Below are 18,938 nucleotides of genomic sequence, written 5' to 3' on the forward strand. Positions count from 1 at the left end.
ACCTCTTTACAACTAATGTACTAAATGTTATTTTTTCCCCCAAATAAGAAAACTTCTCTTGCTTTCTCTCTTAAACCCACTGTAGTTTTAATAGGTTTTTAAATAGCATTTATTTTATTCATGGGATTTTTTAAATGAAAGACAGATAAACCTTTTGGAACATACTATAACACTACTTTGTTCCAATATGTTAAAATATTTAAGATGCTTTTAATAATTATGAACAGATTTGCTTTGTTTTGTTTTCAATTTAACTATTCTGAAATGTCTGATAGATGTTTAGGAAGTACATTCTAGGAATGGTACTGTGCAATTTCAGGTATTTCAATAATGGATAACTCAGCCCTTAACCTAATAACACACAGTCCAATTGATCGAAAAAGAAGAAATAAGAAAACAGCTCAATAGAGCACAAAGCAGAGTATAATTTAGTCATGATTTTCAATCTTATGTTTGAAACAGATGCTCTAAAATATTTTGTTTGTTTTGTCTATGCCAAGCAGATTATAGCCCTCAAGGTCTGAGACTTAAAGCAATTAGAATACAAACAAACTGGAACCCTAAACTGGGAGGAAAGGATTTTGATGAAAATAACTATTATTTAGATGTTTCACAGAGGAACAGCTTAATAGCTCTTCAAAAATAATTTTACCATTGTTTCATTAGCGAAAACGGAGCTAAAAGATAAGACTACAAAATTGTCCTGAGCATCCTTTCTCACAGAGTAGAATGAAGTTTTTCTGCTAGGAATTTTTTCAGGAAATAAACAAAGCTCATTGCCATCAGTTAGTTAGTTAGACAGATGGTTCAATCACCTTCCTAATGAAAGCCATCTTCCATTCCGAATCCTTTTGTGGACTGACTGCCAAGGAAAACAGCTATTTTTACAGCATTACAATACCCAGACAGTAAGATTCTCAATAAAAAATTCCAAAACTTTGGGAAATGCTTCAGAATACCTTCCAATACCTTCCAATACCTTCCAATACCTTCCAATACCCGACTACCCTCCCCAGCACTACCACTGACACGGGAAGCATCACCTCACATGCTGATCACCGTGATACTCTGCCAGGTATTTCCACACTAGCTCATCCTCCACACCCCAAACTGTTTTTTAAACTACTTCTAGACTAACTTTCATTAAATATCATATTCAGTACATGATTTGTTTATGTTCAGGAATCAAAACTAGATACCCTATTTGAAATAAAATGGAGTGCCTACTTTTAAAGCCTTGAACATTCAGGTCCCATCCAAATTTGTTCTTTTTCCTTCTCCAAAATAATTCTGCGCACCATTCAGGCCACACTTCATGTTTGCTATTAGTCTCATATATTTGTCTATTACATCCCTTTGCCCATAAGATTTGCTAGCAAAGAATATCCTTTTTTATCTTCTCCAGTAAAATCTCATTTAGTTTTGTGTTCCACATTCTGTAGTGTTCTTTTAACTAAAACAAAACTGTTCGATTTCTTTTCTGAACTGGCATATATATTTTTCTCTGGAAGTTTATTAAATGTTTATATTTCTTAACCTATATTTCCTTAAAAATAAAGGGCCATATATATTTTAATTCTTTGTAATTCTCCATAGTGTCCACCACAAACCTCAGCTGATAGAAGACAGTCCACCCTCTCCCACTCTCCCATTACAGACTAACCAGTTTCAGCAGATAGATTTATAACCTAATTCAAGAAAATGGAAGATACCAGAAGGCATTCCCCTCAACTGCCTGCTGCAAAACATGTCAATCTACTATGAATGATCACGTTTCTTCTTTAATTTTTATCTTTTCCTTAACCGAATAACTCTCAATGGCTTCAAATAAAGTTTATGTTTCCATGCACATGGTCTGAGCCATGCAGTCCTCTTTCCTCTCTATTCTTTGGTTTCATTTAGCATCTGCGTACTTAATATTTCCAAAAAAATAAACCCCAGCCAGACCTCTTTTATGAGCATCAGACAGCATATCCAATGGCTTATTGAAGTAATTACAACTGCCATAATCCAAACATGTCCAAAACCAGATTTATATTTTTATTCCAAAACCTGGTTCTCTCTCAGAGAACATTGATACCATCAAGCCAGAAATCTAGAAGTCATCTGTATCTTCTTATCCTCATCTCCCCTCCAAAATGTATCATTTTTCCCTTCTAAATACCATTAAAAGCCATCTGCTTCATTTCTTTCTCTATTCTTCTGCTTCAACTCATTTCCCAGTAAATTCTCACCTGCCTTTTGCTTGCCACATTTCAAGAAGACCACTAACTACTGTAATATTTCTAAACAAATGGAAATGACCTTTCTCCCTTTATTTGGTCTTACAGCAGACTTGGTAACTCTCTTCTTTACTAGCCCTCTTCTTTAAAGATACTATTCTTTATCAGATTATGTAGCGTGACTACCATTCATCCATTCCTTTTCTACCTCATTTTCTGGCTCATCAGTCTTAATTGGACCATTAAATATTTGTGTTTTCCTAGATTCCATCATAGGTCCTCTTGTTTCTTTTTCTCAATAGGTGAACTAATTAATGCTTAAGGCTTCCATCCCTACATATGTGTCTTCTCTGCCATCTTAGCCTGATTTTACCAATTAAAGCTTTTCCCAGCCCTAGCTGTTCATGTAAAATCTGGCATTTAATGTTCTTCTACTCCATGTAGCTTTCCTTCATTCCTCTTGTCACTGGCTTAATTTCACATGCAATTATGTGATAATTATTTTAATTTCTTTCTCTACCATTGGACCCTTAGACATGAAACCAAAGATCAAAACTTTTATTTTATTTGAATCCTTACTTGTCACATGAAGTTGCTTAATATGTATTTATTGAATTAATGAATTATTAAAATAATGACCAAAATAATATTTTAATAATGAATTATTAAAATATTTATTGAATTAATGAATTATTAAAATAATGACTAAAATATTACATATTTTGGCACCATCATGAGAATGAATATTGACTCAAATGTGTACAAAACCTGATTTATAATTTCACCCTAAATCTGGTCTTCTCTCAGTTTTCCCTCACTCAGTGAATGTTATCATTATCAAGGCAGAAAGGGACTATTTTCTCACTCTTGTCATATCTAGAGAATTATTAAGTAGAGTTATTTAACAGCATATTTTATTACTTTACAGACATATCAGTTTTGATTTGGTGATAAATTATTTCTTTTATGAACCAGTACTACAATTGATCTATATCTTTCAGACATAAGAAACAATAAAAATAGGCAAAATAGAGTAATTTGAGATGTCTGCTGATCTTGAGAAATAAAGAAATGAATTATAATACTATAATATGGTTTGCTCAGCAAGTATCAGTCTATCTTAATTCAAACAAACAAGCGTACAAAAAGCAAATACTTTCCCTTTTTCTCTATAGGGAGGCACACTGATTGCAATCTTTGAGGCTTATTTAAAAATTAGATTCAGTGAGTTTTGTCTTCCAAGGCTGAAAGAAAAGGATCATGTTTATGTGAACACTAGAGAATTTAACTGGCACATTAAGACTTTCACTCAATGCAGTGATTTACATTCCATATGGGAATGTGCCCTATATGCTTTTATGATAGCATATCATATGATATTTTCATTGTAAAGCAACTTCCATCTGTTAAATAATTTAGCCTCTAGAAATTTTAATGAATCAAATATCACATTAGCATCATGAGTGTGTATCTTTTATATGAAAGCAAATTCATTTCTATTGATGCTAAAAGAGGTGTGCTTTCGGATCATTTCTTTCTAAAGACACAATGTTTTTTTTATCCTAAAATTAGCTATATCATCTTATAGCATAATAAGTTAATGCAAGACCGACAGCAAACAAATGAATATTTTGCAGACATTGCGAGGGGGAAACAAAGGAAGATAATTTAACTTCTTTTAAAATGCAATAATTCAAAGTGATAGTATGAATAAAGATATCACTCCTTACAAAACAAAATAAAAAAATTAAAATTATTTGACTACTTTTCAAATCAAGTTCTGAACTAGTAATTTATTGTGCCCTATATTGTTGAAAACTTTATAGTGAAGTAAATCAATCACATTTTGATTTGAAATGTAGTATTTTATTAAACACTATTATTTATTACAATATTTAGTGTATTATTTCATGGCTATAACTAATTTTCTCGAATCAAATTGGCTAGAATATTACTAATATAGTTTGAGATATAAAACATCAGTGAAAGTTACTAAGAACTATGGTTAAGGAGAACATAAGAACGCACAGATAACATGCATGTCCCTTTTTTAAATGTTTGGACAATTTATATTTAGCAATACCATTCTGGCTATTATAGGTTCAGGTGTGCACCCCCAAAAGATATGTTGATGTCCTAACCCCAGTACCACAGAAGGTGACCTTACTTGGAAATAGGATCATTACAGATGTAATTTATTAAGATAAGGTAATCCTGGAGTAGATTGAGCCCCTAATTTAATATGATTGTTGTTCTTATAAGAAGATAAACATGTGAAGACACAGAGACACAAGGAGAATGCCATGTGGAGATGGAGGCAGAGATTGCAGAAATGTATTTACAAGCCAAGGGATGCCAATGAATGCTGGCTGTTACCAGAAGTAGGAGAGAGGCATGGAACAGATATTCCCTCAGAATCTCAGAATTTTGCTGACACCTTGATTTTGGACTTATAGTCTTGACAAAGGCAAGAGAATAAATATATGTTGTTTTAAGCCACCTGGCATGTGCTACCTTGTATGGCAGCCCAAAAGAAAACTAATACTGTGACTAAACTAAGCTAGCCATTATATGTGTGTACACACACACACACGCGCGCGTGCGCGCGCGCGCACACACACACACACACACACACACACACACACACACACACACACAGAGCTTAGTTCATATGATCAAGCAATCCCACTGCTGGGTATATACCAAAAGGAATGGAAAACATCATGTCAAAGGGATACCTGCACTCCCATGTTTATCACAGCTCTATTTACAATAGCCGAGGTATGGAACCAACATAAATGTCAATCAACAGATGACTGGATAAGGAAAATGTGGTATATATACACAATAGAATACTACTCTGCCATAAAAAAGGTAATTCTCCCATTCTCAGCAACGTGGATGAACTTAAAGAAAGTAATGTTAAGTGAAATAAGCCAGGTGCAGAAAGAGAAATACTACATGTCTTCACTCATAGGTGGGAGCTAAAAACAAAACAAAAAAAACCCCAAAACAAAACAAAAAGGTACATAATAAAAAGAAAGAAAGAAAGACACAACAATCACAATAATATGTTGAACATTCAAAAGGAGAGAATAGAACTGTGGTTACCAGATGTGGGAAAGGGGGAGGGGAAAAAGAGTTAGCAAGAAATTAGTAAAGTGCCACAAAAAAATGTTCCCTTGTGTAATGTTGAATAAGCTAATTATCCTAATTGGAGCATCATAAAATAAAATGGTAATGAATTTCAAAAAGTACAACTTCTGACATTTTGTATATAATTAGACTCCATGAAAAAGAGAATGTAGATATTGTGATAAAAGCAATGTTTTTAAATGTAAAGACTAAAAATATTTTTAAACTGAAGAACTAAACCACAGAACCAAAAAGTTTTAAAAACACAATGCAGAAAAAGAATGTATAGATAGGAATGCTAGGCACATCATAGTAAAATGGCAGAGAATTAAATAAAAAATAATCTTAAAAGCAGACAAATCATACAACAAGTTATTTATGAAAGAATAATAATAACTAAATGATGTTTTAAAACAACAATGTGAATGCCAGAAAAGAAGGGAATAATATCTCTAAGTATTGATATGAAGTAGCCATGTACAGTGAATTACTGAATACTGAATCATTGCTCTTAGGAGAAATACAGAGTTAAGTACCTGGCAGCCTCTGTTCACATTTCCATCAACTTATCAATATATAACCTTATTTTATATGTGTATCTGTTTAAAGGCACCTAATTTAAGATGTTATATATATTATTGATTCATTAACATTGAAGTCATGGCAAACAGCACTATAACTCATGCTTGAACTTGGAGCTCATCTAACACATGTATTTTCTCCATAAGGCATATCACAGCTTTCTTGCCTTTAGGAACACTATATAGCAATTCAGCACTATGTTTGGAGACCAATTTAAAGAGTAAAACCACTAATAAAACACAAAAAATGTGAACAACATGGCACTAAATAGGACATTTGTTTACAGTATGAAAGCCAAAACAAGAAGGTCAGTATGTGGCCTTGTTTGACCTCAACTAAAACTATGCATATCAGGGGGCTCAAAATTTTTTGCTACTCTGTGAATCTCCATGAAAGACCACTAATGAAAGCACCGTGAATATTTATTTTGGGGTTATTTTAGGGAGTTGGTAAATTAAAAAATGTGGAATCTGTGAATAAAGATTTACTGTACTGTCATTTTATAATTATGTGTGTGATAAAAACATCTCTCCATACTTCAGGATAAAAACCAAAAACAAAAAATAGTTTGATTTAATATTAATAGTAATAGTGGTAGTAGTAGTAATAATGACAATAATTACAAGAAAAACAAAGGAAATAACAATGGGAAATTTTCCCACCAAAGAAAATGATTCTATATAGAATCATAGAAATTAAGGAAAGGATGAAGAGTAATACTTTTAGTCACGTAAATACAATTTGTGCACCATTGGACAAGTACAAAATGACTATTGCAGCATTATTAATAATTTGCAACCCAAATTTCTATATTTTACTCATAAGTAAATAAAACTTGAAGTCTCCTCTCCATGATTAACCCATAAGAATCCCTAAGACAGTAAAATTATAATGGGAGATATATAATATAATTGTATGTATATATAACTAATATGTGTATACCAAAATACAAATATCAAGTAAAAAATTAAAACAAATCATCACAAAGTGGTGTTATATGTATACTTTAATATCATCAAGCATATAGTACATATTTGTTTTGCATTATATCATTAGATTGTGCTGTCCAACATGATTGCTATATTTGATATTAAATCAAATATCTTGAAATGTGAAACGTGGCTAGTCTGCATGCAATATACTGTAAATGTAACATACATACTGGCTTCCAAAATTTAGTATGAAATGATAACGTAAAATATCCAGCTCATAATTTTATACTAATACTATAATATTTTGAGACATTAAATTCAATCAAAAATACTATTAAAATTGTTTTCTCCCATATTTTAAAATTTTAATCATGACTATAAGAAAAAGTTAAATTACATATGTGGCTTGCATTTTATTTTTATTGAACAGCACTGCATAAGAGGTAAAAAATGAAAAGATGACACATGCTTACCCTAGAGTTAGCAGAAATGCAATATTTGTGTGTCAGAAAAATAATTTGTATCAAAGGTGAGTTTCCCAGTAAACTAAGAGTTGTACAAATAGATGAATTTGGAAATAAAAATTACTAAACATCCTAATATATGATACACAAAATATGTGCTTTTAATGGTCTCTAAGATGCATGGTATATACTGAATATCAGTGAACAAAAAGACTACAATTGCAAAAAAGCATTGAAGAATAGTGAGCACAGAGAAAAAGTTGGCTATGAAAGGTGATGCACATTATGAATATGATTTTTTATACAATCTGAAGAACAGTGTGAATTATTAATAGATGTTGAGTAAAGGCATTTTCATTTCTGCACTCCACATTAGGTCTATGGTTGCTATCTGTCACATAATTAATAAGCAAAATTAATTCTTCTATTATTTGCATTAGATAGACTCGTATTTACAATATTCAGTTTCTCATTATAAAGACAACGAAATGATGATTGAGAATCTCTGTGCCCCCACTCTTTCTTCTCTGACAGGTGATCTCATTGAAAAACACAGTTTGGACAATAGTCTAGTCATTCATGGTCTCCAGAAATTTTTAATTAGTCTGACAGAATAAAGTTTCAACTCTCCTCATGTTCTCCTAATATTAAAAAAAGCTAGTGTATGTATTTAAAACTGTATTAATGCCTATGGTAATACATACTGGCAAAATTAACTAAAATTTTAGAGAATCATTCTTCTAACTCAATAATCTTCCCAATAACTCAGATAATGTATGATTTACAATTGTGTTATGGAAATTAATCTCAACAAACCACTATTATCATCTCTAACATCATTGCTCTCTAATTAGAGCACAACCTGCACTGTTATGCTTTAACTGAAGATCAATTTTTCAATCACTGAATCACATAAAGCCCTGAGAGGGATAATACTTATTATCTCTGTCTTTGATTTGCTAGACTTTCCTGGGCTCTCAATACATCTAAATGTAGAATAAATGTTAAACGCAGTAGCTTATATTTATTCTGTGAGGAGATCTGACAGCTGAGATACCATAAAACGTAATTCCCATCTCCGTTATTGTAAAGTGGGGAGAGGGGGAGGTAATTTTTGGTTCTCTAGAAGCCAATTTATCTTTATTTTGACAATAGAAACAAAAACAGAGTCCCTACATCATTGTCATGATGTAAAGTTATAAACAGCAAAGTAGAAATCCCAATACTTTTTAATACAAATATGTGCAAACCTTCTTTCCTATGAAGAACACAAAAGTTTCATAAGTCTTCAAATATTTATTGCTTTTATTAGACATATTGCAGCCATGAGGACATACCAGTGGATATCCCTTCAAGCAATATTTCACCTGCATAAAGTTAGCTGAGACCCTCCAGTTTCACTGTCTTTAAGATCCACTTCAGCTTTTGAGTCGAGGCCATGCCCTTTCTGGGAGTCTTCCAGCCAGTGACCGAGCATGATGAGGATACTAATGCTTGGGTTTTTCTTCCCAAAGTGAAAATCCTTTAATAGGTAAATTTTGCTTCCAGAACCATCTGCTGGATTTTATCAGATATGCAACATGGTTTGAGGCTTTCTCTGCCCAATCCTGTTTCCTCTCTACTCTGTGTTCATAAGTGTCAGATCTGTTTCATGGTCTGAAGACTTTGCCTGACCAATTCTTCTCCATTTGTGTTTCACAGTTATTATCCTGTGATAAAACTCTTACCCTTTTTACTATATCCCAGTTTCTTGGAGGACTCAGCTGACAAATTGAATAGGCCAGGAGTTTTTTTTTTTTCCATGCTAAATACCATAGTTGGTGTTATTAAATATTTATGAATGATTAAATCTAAAATATTATCAATTTACTTCCATTTTGCATGTGAAAGAAAATTAAACCTTGAAGTACAGTTGAACCTTTGTATTCGCAGGGGATTTTTTCCAGGACCCCCCTCAGATACCAAAATGTGTGGATGCTCGAGTCCCTTATACAAAATGGTATAGTGTTTGCACGTAAGTTAGTCACATCCTCTCATATACTTTAAATCATTTCTAGATTATTTATAATACCTAATACAACATAAATATTATATAAATAGTTGTTATACTGTATTTTTTAAAAATTATATTATTTGCTTTGTTTGAATAAAATACCACTGAATTTTAATAGGATTTATTTAAAAAATGACTAACTATAAAAAATTCTATTTTGTATCTATGTGGTACATCAGTCCTAACTCCTACCTGTTTTTATTTAAAATATTTATGATCTTCCAAATGGGGCAGCTTGTCAGAATTAGGAAAAATTTACCAGGAGCTATATAATCACATTTCCCAAATTTGTAAATGTTACTTTTTTTGAGAAATGTTTTGCAGTATTAGAATTATAGCATTGTTTCTTAGTGAATGATAATCCGTGAAGTTTAGTATTACTAAACTCTTATTATGTACATAGTAAGGGAACATTTGAATTTGAAGTATTATTGTAATAATTGGTGAGCAATTAGGAAGACTGTATGTTAGTACTTAATTTTGTGTTATCATTGAAAGCTATAGGAGAAGTCATCAAAATGTGCAAGCATTAGGAACTTCCTCAATATCCCCCTTTTTGATCCTAGGAAATGTTGATTTCTAATTGAGTTACTGTGGGCCGTGCTTTGGTCCAACCAACCAACTGAACTGTTATAAACCTTTCTAAACCCCTGAGCTACAATGTTAAATGTAGAGTCTGCTTAGTGTCTTGTATCAATTTCACCCTGATCCAAATTTATGTTCCTTCTACCATTGTCCCACACACTTAATATATCCATTCCCAAACATATTCCACACATTTGTGACTGTATAAATTATAAAAATTAAGTAAATATTTTGGAGTGTAGCATACCTCCTATAGTAGACTGAATGTCCCCCCCCCACACCGAACTCATTGAAGCTTGAATTGTGTCCCCCAAGTTTATGTATTAGAAACTTGGCTCCCACTGTGACTATTAAAAGGGTGGGAAATCCTATTATGTAATTGAAAGATGGAGTCTTAAAGAGTTGATTAGATTGTAGGACCACGCAGCAGTAAATATATTAATAATGGTGGTCAGGGGCATGGGTCTGGGGGCTTTAAAAGAAGAGTGAATGAGGAGGTTGGTCTCTCTCTGTTCTCTCGGCTTCCACCATTTTGCAGTGTGAGACCCCTGGGTCAATATCACCACCACCAGATGGACTTTGAACTACCCAGCCTCGGAAATTGTAAGCAATAAATCTCATTTTCTTTTTAAATCACCAAGTTTTGAGTATTTTGTTATAAGCAACAGAAATGGACTAATACACCTCCTCATAGGTCATACTTTGTAAATCACCTTTGGAGGCCTGCTAGGACTTGAATCTAGTTACAGGTCTAAAAGCAAAGGAGGTTGTGAGGGTGGGTCATGAGAAGACATCCTGCAAGGTTGGGAATTCAATCTGTGGTGTAATTTAGGGACTTGCAGGATGAGAGTCTGGGTTTTGTTTTCAGCAATCTCAGCTCTGTGGCTGCTGGAGATAATAGTCTTTTTCAAGGCAGACATGGAAGCTTTCAGGTCATATATGCTGTGATTAAGCTAGGAATTCAAATTCCTGAGCTCATTTTTTTTCTTTACCCACTTTTTTCAGTGACATCAGAAGCAGCCAGCTCATTTTTGTCAAACATTAATTTGACAAAAATGTTTGAAGTCATCATATACATGGTCACCCGGGATCTTATCTCTTATTTCATATTTGATTAGGGATATACAATGGTGATATTTTGTGCATTTCTGTTGCCTATTGCCGCATTAAACCATAAACTCTTGGTACTCTCTTTACTACTGGAAAAAGAATCATTAGCATTTTGTAATCTGATCAGATAGAGAACTAATTAGGAAAACCCAGAAACAATTTAAAAGCTCATGTTTAAGATTCCGTTCCTCTAGTACCATTCTCAGTACCAAAATTACTCAGGGTTTTTCCAAATAAGCAGAATCAACAGTTGTGTGTGTGTGTGTGTGTGTCTGTGTGTGTGTGTGTGTCTGTGTGTGTCTGTTTGTGTCTGTGTGTGTGTTCAGAGAAAGGGAGAGACAGACAGACAGACAAATTTTAAGGGATTGTCTTATATAATTGTAGAGGCATGGCACGTGCAAAATCTGCAGGGTAGGCTGGCAGGCTAGAGACCCAGGAAGGAGTTGCCATCCAAGTCCCAGGACAGTTGGCTGGCAGAATTTCTTCGTGCTTAGGAAGGGCAGACTTTTTCTATTGAGACCTTCAACTGATTGGATGAGACCCACCCACATTATGAAGGATAATCTGCTTTACTCAATTTAGTGGTTTAAATATTAAGCTCAGCTGCAAAACACCTTCAGAGAAACACAAGAAACACTCAGAATAATGCTTCATCAAGTATCTTTGCATACCATGACCTAATTAAGTTGGCACATAAAATTAGCCATCACATCTGAATTTTAGTTATGTAAAAGCTCAGCACGCCGTGAACTGAAATGCGCTGCTTTCACCTTTTCTCAGAGAACATCTCCTTTACTCTCTCTGCCTTTAATCATACAAGTCCACTATCCTAGACCTATTTAGGGAGCCAGAAGAAAGCAATCAGAATTACAACAAAGCTCATTCAGTATCAAACATGAGAATAAATTCTGTCATGCAATCACATCTAGGAGCAAAGCACATGTGCTGGAGGTACTAGACTAGAGAAAGCAGGTTCACAAGAAATGACAGAGCCCTGAGAGTGTGTCTTCTGTACTGAACTTTAGTAGCTGAAGAAATTGCAGAAGAGCATTTAGCCTGGGCTGACCCAGATGCTGATTTTTTTCGTTTTTGGTTAGGGGTACTGACATATTCTTCTGGTTACTAACAGTTGTATTCTTAGAATCAACTTAGAGCCTTAAATCTTTCTTGTTTTCCAGAACTAATCATGCAATTTCCATGCAACTGTATTTCTTTAATGTTTTTGTTATCTATCTCATACTCAGCCTTATAAGAATAAGCATCCTAGCTGAGACATTTGGCTACTTTTACTTGGCTTATTGCAATTACCTCTTAGCTGGTCTTTAACTTAGAATCATTGTTGATTTTCTGTCATTCCCTGCTTCCATTATTTTTTTCTTCATGGTAGATACATTTAAAATTTTTCAAGCTGCAAATCCAAGAAATTTGATGCTTAGGCTTGTAAACAAAGCAGAGTCTGATACCCCAATGCTACTTAATGAAAGATGGGGAAGGGAACTAAGAATTTCTGGAAAAATTTTCCCCCATTAAATACGCACACACACGCGCGCGCACACACACACATACACACACACACACACCCCAAAACACCATTTTCTTCTTCATTGGCGGTGGTTTGTTGTGTTTGCATGTGGCACATGGGACTGGCTTAAACAAGCTCTGTCCCTGAGAAGAGTTTGCTGACACAAAGAGGATGATGAGGCAAAAACAGGAAAAACTCATACGTCTTTGATAATATTGAACCACTGAATCAACTCTGGAAACTTTCACTATATATCTGACATATATATATATATACGTATATGTATGTACATATATATGTATACATATACATATACATATATATATGTTATATAGTATATAACTAATGCCCCTATTATTGAAGCCTTCAGTGGTTGGATGTTCTCTTTCTTGCAAAAGAACATGTTGTAAACGATGAACCCATGAGTCTTCCATATTTATTCTACCTTTCACAGTTAGGCTAGTCAGTGTTTAGACAACACACGTATTTTTTCTTTGCTGTTATCTTCTTCTGGGACGTCAAGCCCACCCACTTTCCTATCACCTAACCAAAATCATTTCCATGCTGCAAGGGTGAGTTTAAACAAGAGGCATTACCAAACTTTCATTGATTGCCCTAACCTGATGCGACCTCTCCTTTCTCTAAAATCCTACATATTCAGAATCTTGAACCCTATGAGACACATGCCAGTGTTTACAGAAAGCGGCTTTGGATTTCTACAGACCTGAGTTTGCAAAGTCACTCTCCTACTTAGCAATTTGTGATTTTAGATTTATTTAATCTCTTTGATTCTCAGATTCCTCATTTTAAAAATTGGCATAATCAAACTTTTTGGGGGGGAGGTTAAGGTAAGAATTAAATCCCAGTTCTGTCCTTACAAACTGAGAAATTTCAAGGAAATACTGCTAAAGTTTCCATATTTATAAAATGTGGGTAATAATAGCACCTACCTAATATGTTTTTGTCAAAGATTAAACGGCTTAATATAGGTTAAACACACAAAACAGTGCGTGGAGCATAGTCAACACTGTCTTTAGAACCATTCTTAATGCTTAACATGTTCTTGATAAATAGTAACTATTACTTTGATCATGTTTTTATTATATTTATGTTACTAATTGCTTACTTACCTAAGAAATACATTTTACTTTACCGTACATAACTTGAGTTTAGAAGTTGAAATACAAATTGTTGTGCCATGTACATCCTAGCACTATGTTCATGTACGTCCTAGCACTATGAGATCCTAGAAAGATCTCAACAGATATTTTTAAATTATACTTAATTCTCAAGCAGTATCTAACACAAAACATAACAAAATTCAAAGATAAACCTTTAAAATTTATTGTCCCCCAATATTAAGAAAAATGAAAGCTGTCATTGAAGTGCTTGTAAAAGTAACAATGAAATTGAATCAATATAATATTCCATTGGTTAAGGATTGGACAAATAAATTGTGATACATTTATCCAAAGAATCTAACAGTTATTAAATAGAAGAGTGTTTTAAAATATAGTTTTTTTATTATTATTCAGGTATAGCAAGGCCAACAGATTAGGAGATGATTAACATTGAAAAGATAACTTGTTAAATCCACAGATCCCAAGAATAAGGCATATGCCATATCATGGGGGGCCACATGGGAAAACACCAGGGTCAATCAAAGATAGAGGAAGTAAGGGGTAAATGTGCTATATCAAAGCTGTTTTTTGAATGGCCACAGTACTAGAACGCAATGGGTCTATAGTCAGGTTCCTACATATCAGCTCCACCAATAACCAGCTATGCACCTATTCTGGAAATTTCACTCTGTGATTCTCAGTTTACTTAGCTGTAAAGCAGGGAAATTAACTTATTTCACAGGATTTTGATTGGAACTAAATGATATGATGCGTTTTGTAAACTGTACATGCTATATCTGTTTACACAACTGATCTTTAAGCACCACTCAATTGGGTCTGCTTTGTTCACTGCTATATTTCCATCTCCTAGTGCCTAGTGAATAAAAGGGTTTCAACAACAACAACAACAAAAAGACTCTTTATTGTAGTTCTTGTGGGAAGAGATAAATGAGGCAGGGTAAGCAGGTTTAAGATTGGCAAAAAGGTAGACAACTTGACATGGGAAGAAGTCCATGGAAGGTTATGGTGCTTTATTATATGAGAATACGGTTAACCAGCCAGTGATCTGTGGAGGTTCTATTATTTTTCTACTGGAATGAGTATAAATATAGTACTGACCCTTTCAAGACAGGAATGAAGTGTATTAGCTCGTGATTTCTAATATGATGTTTAAAGACTAAAACTCACTTTTTGTACCAGTTTGCTTACATCGTTTACTCAATGAGGGTAGATGATGATAGGTATGCCCATGATTTTAGCTTGGTGACAAGTGAGGTGTAAAAGACTCCTTAGTAAACCTCTGCTTTGACTCACCTATGGCTCAGGTGTCTCACATCTATCTTGGTGATTCACAATTCAGAAGATGGAACATCTGCTGTGTGACTGAGAAAGGGCTCTGAGATCTGTGCCTAAAAGACATGGACTTCTCTGACATGCACTCATGCTTTCTTTTCCTGTTGCATCACATATTTTTTATTAAAGCCTTGCATGAGTAACCAAATGGAGTCTCCAAGTCCTCTCAATTATCTGACTCTTTGTAATTGTGGCAACTTTCATCTCTCTCATTTGTGAAAAGCAAATATGTGTGTGTATGAATTAAATATAAGAAAAACAAACACTATTTTTATTAGTTTAACAATAAAAGAGTTAAAATAAGACTTAATGTGCCACCCCTAATATTTTGGTTTTCCTTAGGTCCTAGTGGCAGAAATAACATAAAAAATAAAATAGCATGAACATTACCCTTTAATTAGTAGTTTGAAATAATAAATGTCTAAAGTGTGTAGAGTTTAGTTGTGTTTCATAGAGTTTAATAGGGAATGTAAGTAATAACATTGGATAATTTTAAACATTTAAATGCTTAGTATATATCCCTGTAATCAATACCAGTTTTCTTACATTTAGATAGATTTTATTAATATAACCTAGAATACATTTACTAGCACTATATAGTTTGACTGTTAAACACCTTTTAAGCAGCACGATTTCAGATAAGGCTTTTCCTATAAGAAATAGCTTTTCCTGTTTGTTCTCCAGACGATAGTTGAGGTAAATTAAAAAGAAATTTGCATGTCTTTTTTCACTATGAACTGACAAAGTAATCAGGCTCAGAGATATAGAGTGCTCACATTAGTTTACTTTTCATGTATACTTGGCCAGTGACACTAAACAAACTTTAGTGGTGCTAACATACACATGTATCATGTTTTGACACAATGTGAAGCACTTTTCTGTAGGGTATACCAACATTGATAAAGCAAATGTATTTCACAGGGCCTATTTTCCAAAGGCCTGTGGTCTCAGGTTTAGCCTAACCTTTTGGAATTACATATAGAAATGTTAACCTTGCAAAAGACAGAAAACTTTCCTCAGGCTAAAGGCTCTGTTATAGGTAGAGAATTGCTGGCTCAAGGACAGAGGTCCTTTGTTAACCTACTGATTGATATGTAAAAATACTGGGGAAATGTGCTGTAGGGAAAAACAGTGCTAGCTAAGATCAAGTTTTTGTTGGTGGATAGACTTAACCTTTTCCAAATTGCATTATGGAATGTCACTTTGCTTATTTCACTGATGTTACCAGCCTCTATTGTTAAACCCCACCTATGTTCTTTTCCTGTAACTTCCTTGTCTGCAGAATAAATGTGGGATGAGAACCTCAGTTTGTGGTTAATTTCCAAAGGAAGGAATGCTTCTCTCTTTAGAGTTCTGTGAAATTAACCCCTTTGGGGTCTCTCACTGCTCAGAAGAAATGGGCTTTGAGTAATTCTTTCTGTGGCTCTGTCACCCAGGGGAAGAGAGGTGACAAATCCATGTGAGGCAAAGCAACACTTTTCCCCATTCATCACATTACAGTGACCTATGAAATACTGTATTTGATGCTATTAATTATCTACTCCAAATTATCATGCATAATTTGCATGATACCATTCCAAATCTTTATTGTTTGCAAAGTGGCCCACTTTCTAACTTTGAAAGCATATCCAATAACTGTTTTTTGTTATTATGAAATGAAAATAAAATGTTGGATTGAACTATATGTTTTTCATATGTCTATCTGTAACACATACGAATTTGCAAAAATATCAATGAGTGATAAGTAAATTCAATTGAAGTTAATCATTATTTAAATTGCTAATTATCCTACCCTTTTCTTAGGGTGGACATATCTCTTAAGAAGGTGGAATTAAAAGGAAAGGCAAAACGCAAAGAGACAATGTATTTTAGCTGGAAGTTGAATCTTGACAAAGTAGAAATTCTAATAACTATAGCAGAGAGACTAGGGGAATCACTGAGTCTGCAAAGCTATGATGGTATTTTATGGTAAAAGAAAAATGTATAGATTATATATCAGTCAGGTTGACATTCATCACCACAAATCAAATTAGTGAAATAGAGATCACATGTGTCACATGATTCAGTGGTCACATATCAGTTATCAATGGAAAAGTATTAAAATCCACGACTGTAGCATGAGATATTTCCTGTTTCTGTGTTGTCTAGGTGTCTGCTAGGTTCCCATTTTGTTCTGCACCAAGCATGTGGAAGGGTATCAGAAACAGATATGCATGGGCTTGTAAGATAAAAAATATATACATATGGATATTCTCATGTTATATCCTTGGCTGCCTTCGCTGTAGCATGCAGAAATCATGTGTGGGGAAAGTGATAGCTGTGACTGTTGTGTCACTGCCTAGAGCAGGCAATACATCTTCCATGTAATCATGAAGAAGATAGAAAGGCTCAAGAAACATATACAAAATTCATCTTCACTGGCTTAATATAGCTAGCATAACCAGTAAGAATATAAATCTTAATTTTGGCTATAGGAAGGAAGCAGAGAGTGTGCATATCCTAATTGTCACTAGAATCAGTTCAACAAAAGCTGAGCAAATTAGATCCATATGGAAAGAAAAAAAAAAAATGAACACCCTGATGCAGCAAAGTAATTTTAGGACATGTCATCTAAAGCCGTTAAGTTCAATCTCCACTTGTACTACAGATCAACAAGGTCTATGATTGCTACAAAAATCTCTCTATGGGTATATTTTTCCAGCAAAGGGAAAGACAACGGGTGAGTCCAATTGAGTTGTTTATAAGCTAATTGTGAAAGTCACAGGTATGAGAACTGCTGAATATGTGGGTGGGCAAAAACAACATTCCTGCACATAGGATCCCAAAAGACTGATTGCCCTGTAAGTCCCTTTTGTTTGGGAAAAATTTCAAAGCCCTGATCCTACTTAGTTACCTGTTGCAGCCTTTACTCTGCTGCCAGGCTTTGCATCCCCTTTGTTGTCCTCCAGAACAATGCTACCAAGGCTGATCCTATTCCTTTTTTTATGCTTTTGCTCATTCAAAACTCTCCTGGCACAAGGACACACATACATTCTGCCACAAAAGTGCCAAGTTCCTTTCTCAATGCCTTTCCCTGGGTGTATTTATGCTGTTATGGTGTGTGCAATGGAGTCCTAATAATGGCTCATTACATGTTAGAGCTCAAACCCAGAAAATCTAGTAATTTTTTATTCAGTTTTACTTTATTTTAGTTTTCTTATAAATATTTTTAGACTTGTTTTCTAGGATGCACCATAGTCGCTCAGAAATAGTCTGATCCTTTGCAGTCTCACTTTTAAAATTTGTTGGTTAGGACAGGACCTCAAATTAGGGCTAATAATTCTATATTACTGAGGCAAGATCCTTCCATATATCAACTAAGGATCCCATCAATCTTTGGTTGTTCTGTCAGGCTGATGGTAGCAGTCACTTTTCTCAGCTGTATGTGACCCTAAGAAGTGTTCACTCTTATACTTTTGTACAGCTCTTTCACCATCTTCAGGAAATTTATTTACATGCGTGTGGTGATCAGTCTGAGATGAATAATAGAGGGTAACTCTCTGAAGATCTCTGGAATTCTCACACTGTGCATCTCTGTCCATTCCAGTACCCTACAGTGCATGATTTAGTTAATTTGTTCTCCTCAGACTCTAATTCACCTTCTCAATTCCAGAAGTTTTTGGAGACCTTCTTGGGTTCTCCTCTCTGTAGCATACACTGAAAACTCTCTCAAGGCAGTAAGCAGGGCTTCTCTTGAATATTATCGTTAGGTTTGTTTGTTTATGGTTGTCTTGGATGTGGAGGTAATTCCAGTCTTTTACTTTGTTCTGAGAGGATGCAGATGTTGTAGGAGCTATCACAGGTATTTCTTAATGTTATA

The sequence above is a fragment of the Cynocephalus volans genome, chromosome 1 (genome assembly GCF_027409185.1).
Source record: "Cynocephalus volans isolate mCynVol1 chromosome 1, mCynVol1.pri, whole genome shotgun sequence".
NCBI classification, from domain to species: Eukaryota; Metazoa; Chordata; class Mammalia; order Dermoptera; family Cynocephalidae; genus Cynocephalus; species Cynocephalus volans.